The sequence below is a fragment of the Solanum tuberosum genome, unplaced genomic scaffold (genome assembly GCF_000226075.1).
Source record: "Solanum tuberosum cultivar DM 1-3 516 R44 unplaced genomic scaffold, SolTub_3.0 scf00035, whole genome shotgun sequence".
NCBI lineage: Eukaryota > Viridiplantae > Streptophyta > Magnoliopsida > Solanales > Solanaceae > Solanum > Solanum tuberosum.
The window spans coordinates 1102312-1106882 of record NW_006238963.1 but is presented as its reverse complement, the minus strand read 5'-3'; positions in this window follow the sequence as shown (position 1 = coordinate 1106882).

Sequence of the window (4571 nt, the reverse complement as noted above, 5' to 3'; positions counted from 1 at the left end):
AAATGGAGTCATGCTGTCTGTGAGTACGAGGTAAACCTGTGATGAAGTTCATGTTGATCACTTCCCACTTCCAAGTAGGAATGTCAATCTCTTTAGTCATGCCCTCTAGTTTCTAATGTTCTACCTTGACTTGCTGATAATTGGGGCACTTAGCCACAAAGTCTGCTATATCTCTTTTCATACCATTCCACCAATAGACTGCCCGCAGATCGTAGTAAATCTTAGTGGCACCTGGATGGGTAGAATATCTGGAGTTATGGGCCTCTGCAAGGATATGATGTCTCAACTCACCCACATTAGGAACACATAATCGACCTTGGTCGCGAAGCACACCATCTCCCCCCTTGGGAGAAAACCTCCACTCTCTGATTGTGGACTGCACCCTTAAGTTCAAGCAAGATTGGATCACTGTCTTGCTTTTCCTTAACCCCTACTACCAAAGATGATTATGCCCCATTCTGAACCATTACACCACCATCTAATATGCTCATAAGACGAACTCCTAGGTGAGCAAGTCTGTGAACATCCTTTGCTAGCTCTTTTCTTTCTTCCTCAACATGTGCTACACTACCCATAGATAATCTGCTAAGATCATCTGCTACTAGATTCGCCTTACCCGGATGGTAATGCACGCTCATATCATAATCTTTGAGGAACTCAAGCCACCTTCTCTGGCGAAGATTCAACTCTTCTTGGTGAATACATACTAGAGGCTCTTATGGTCTGTGAACACATCTACATGAACACCATACAAGTAGTGTCTCCAAATCTTGAGTGCAAACACCACTACTGCAAGCTTAAGGTCATGACGCGGATAATTCTTCTCATGTACCTTAAGCTGTCTAGAAGCATAAGTTATAACCTTACCTCACTGCATCAATACACAACCTAGGCCAACCCTGGATGCATCACAATATATAACATAACCATCTGAACCCTCTGGTAGAGTCAAGACAGGAGTTGTAGTCAACCTAGTTTTCAGTTCTGCAAAGCTTTTCTCACAATCATCTGACCATCGAAACTTGACCATCTTCTGAGTCAACCTAGTCAATGGTGAGGCTATGGATGAAAATCCTTCCATGAACCGTCTGTAATAGCCCGCTAGACCCAATAAACTTCTAATATCTATAGCAGAGGTAGGTCTGGGCCATTGTTTCACTGCTTCTATCTTCTGGGAATCTACTCGAATTCCTTCACTAGACACAATATGCCAAGGAAGGCAACTGATTGTAACCAAAACTCGCACTTGTTAAATTTTGCAAATAAATGGTGATCTTTGAGAGTTTACGGAACAACTCTCAAATGACTCGCATGTTCTTCCTCATTTCTAGAGTAAATGAGGATATCATCAATAAAGACTATGTTGCAGGAGCATTGGTTAGTCCAAATGACATGACTACAAATTCATAATGACCATACCGAGTTCTGAAGGTTGTCTTCGGAATGTCACTATCTCTGACTTTAAGCTGATGATAACTCGATTTGAGGTCTATCTTTGAGAAATGACTAGCACCGTAAAGTTGGTCAAACAAGTCATCAATCCTAGGGATGGGATACTTATTTTTGATTGTGACCTTATTCAACTGCCTATAGTCAATGCATATTCTGAGAGAACCATCTTTCTTCTTTACAAACAATACTAGTGCACCCCATGGCAAAATACTAGGTCTGATGAAGCCCTTATCTAGAAGGTCTTTCAACTGCTCTTTCAATTCCTTAAGCTCAGTTGGACCCATTCTGTAAGGAGGAATAGAGATAGGCTGGGTATCCGGAAGGAGTCAATCCCAAAGTTGATTTCCCTTTCGGGAGGAACTCCAGGAAGATCATCTAGAAACACTTCTGGAAACTTATTGACTACAGGGACTTACTCAAGAGTTGGGGATTCAGAACTAGAATCCTTAGCCTGAACTAGATGATAGAGATAACCCTTAGAGATCATCTTTCTGGCCTTAAGGTAAGAAATGAATCGACCCATAGGTGCTAAGCTACTACCCTTCCATTCTAGGATTGGTTCGTCTGGAAACTGAAAACGAACAATCCCAGTTCTACAATCAACTGAGGCAAAACAGGAATGTAACCAATCTATGCCTAGAATGACATCGAAGTCTACCATTTCTAACTCTACAAGATTTGCTGATGTGACTTTCTGAGAGACTGTGACAGGACAATTTCTGTATACTCGTCTAGTTATAACTGGGTCACTGACTGGAGTAGAGACTGAGAAGAGTTCTCAAAGAGTTTCTGGGCTAACACTGAATTGGACTGTTATGTAAGGAGTTACAAAAGACAAAGTAGCCCCTGGATCTAACAATGCATAAACATCAAGATCAAAGACTCGTAACGTACCAGTGACTACATCAGGAGAATCTTCCTGATCTTAACGAGCCTGAAAAGCATAGGGCATGTTTTGGCGTTGTGCGCCACTTGTACCAGATGAGTTACCCTGCTAAGTCGGGTGACCTACTGGTGCTGCTAAAGTTGTAGACTGAGCTCTACCATTATTTCCTCTTTGACCCTGTCTAGAAGGACAATCCTTCAATCTATGACCAGACTGACCACACCCAAAACATCATTCCTTACCTGCAAGGCACTCGCCCGGATGGTTCTTGTTACATTTCAAGCAAGTTGGGTAAGTTTTGGTGCCTGAAACACTACCTTGAGACTTAGAGCCTGACGCCCTACCTTTCTGATCATTACGGAACCTGGGGGATGGAACACTAGTTGATGAAGGGGCTGGAGTGGGAGACTTCTGCTGAAACTGCGAGCGATTTCCACCACCCGATTTATGTTGGGAATACTTGTAGTTACTTGTTCTTGCTCTCTTAGTCTCCTTAGCATGTTCCCTAAGCTTATCACCCTCAACCTGCTAAGCATTAGTCATGAGGCTAGAGATGTTCATGTCTCCCAACAACATAGCATTCATGCACTCTATTTCACTAAGTCTGACACTTCGTACAGAAACTTATTCATCTGAGCCCTGGAATCAGCAACCATGTGAGGAGCATACCTGGAGAGTTGGTTAAACTTGATCTCATACTCTTGGACAGTCATGTTACCCTGCATTAAGTTCATAAATTCTTGGGCCCTTGCTTCTCTTAACTCTATGGGGAAAAACTTGTCTAGAAAGGTTTCGCTTAAACAATCCCAAGTAATAGGAGTTGCATCTGTACCCCTGTTCTCCTTCCACTGAGTATACCAGATATGAGCCACATCCTTAAGTTGGTAAGATGCTAACTCAACCCGATCATTCCCAGTTACCTGCATCACTTCAAATATTTTCTTGACCTCATCAATGAAGTTTTGGGGATCTTTTCCAACTTGCGATCCTAAGAACTCTGGCAGATTCAACCTAACAAAGTCTCGCACCCTGGCTACAACTGACCCAACATTGGTATTTATCGGAACTGGAGCCCGCTGATTGTTCTGGTTGGCCACACTCTGAGCCAACATCTGAATGGCGTTCCTGAACTCTGCATTCGACACTTCTTGATCAAGAACTGGAGGAGCTGCATTTGCGTTCCTGGCATTAGCTCTACGAGAAAGCGTGATCACTGAAACGTAGTACATCGAGTTAGAATGGAATTTAGATCATACCTTACGCACGATAAGAGTAACAAGAAAATAAAGATTTCCTAAAACACTTTGTAGCCTCCCCCTCATTAGATGTGGTGCACTTCACACCCATGAAAAGGACTCTACTTAGTGAGGCTTTTCAGACATCCTAGGACACTTAAACCTAATGCTCTGATACAAAGTTTGTCACATCCCGAGACTACCCCCGAGACACGGACACGGGACCTAGGACCACAAGTGATCCCAAGCTAACCCTGTTGGCATGATCATAAGCATACTAAATATAAACTGAATAATAGAAACTGTGCGGAAGCTATAATCATAAATAAGTCTGAAATGATGGGGAATACCCATATACTATAACTGAGATATATGAAACTTGATGAGTTTAATACAAGGAAGATATTAACCCAATACTAAGCTAAATCTATCTATGTCTGAAAATAGCCTCTAACTGACTAGAAATGTTGGGACATGCCCCAGCTAAATCTAGCAAAACTGAAACTAAAGGACTAAAAATATTGAAAAGAAACTCATGACTTTTGTCCTCGGAGAATGAGGACTCACAGCTGATTCTGCTGAACTAGAGATCGAAAATCGATCTAAGGGTGATCTGGATGCTGAGAACATGAACCTACATCACGAGAAGATATAACGCATGTATACATTAGTACTTGAAAGGTACTAAGCATGCAGGATAGAGTAAAACTGAAATAACATATAACTGAACAAAACAAATAAGCAATGACATAATCTAAACATGATATAGATACTGAATGCTGAGATAACTGAATGAAGTGACCAATTTATAACATGCTGAAACTGAATACTGGATATAATGATAAATGGGCAATGCAGTAGGATCTAACTGAACTGTGGGAGCTACTAATAACCGATAGTAAAACCACATGAGCTAAATGTGGAGTCCGATGTATACGCCCCATCGAGAGGACCAATATACCCTGCCAGAGGTATAGAGGCATGCTGGCGTGATCACT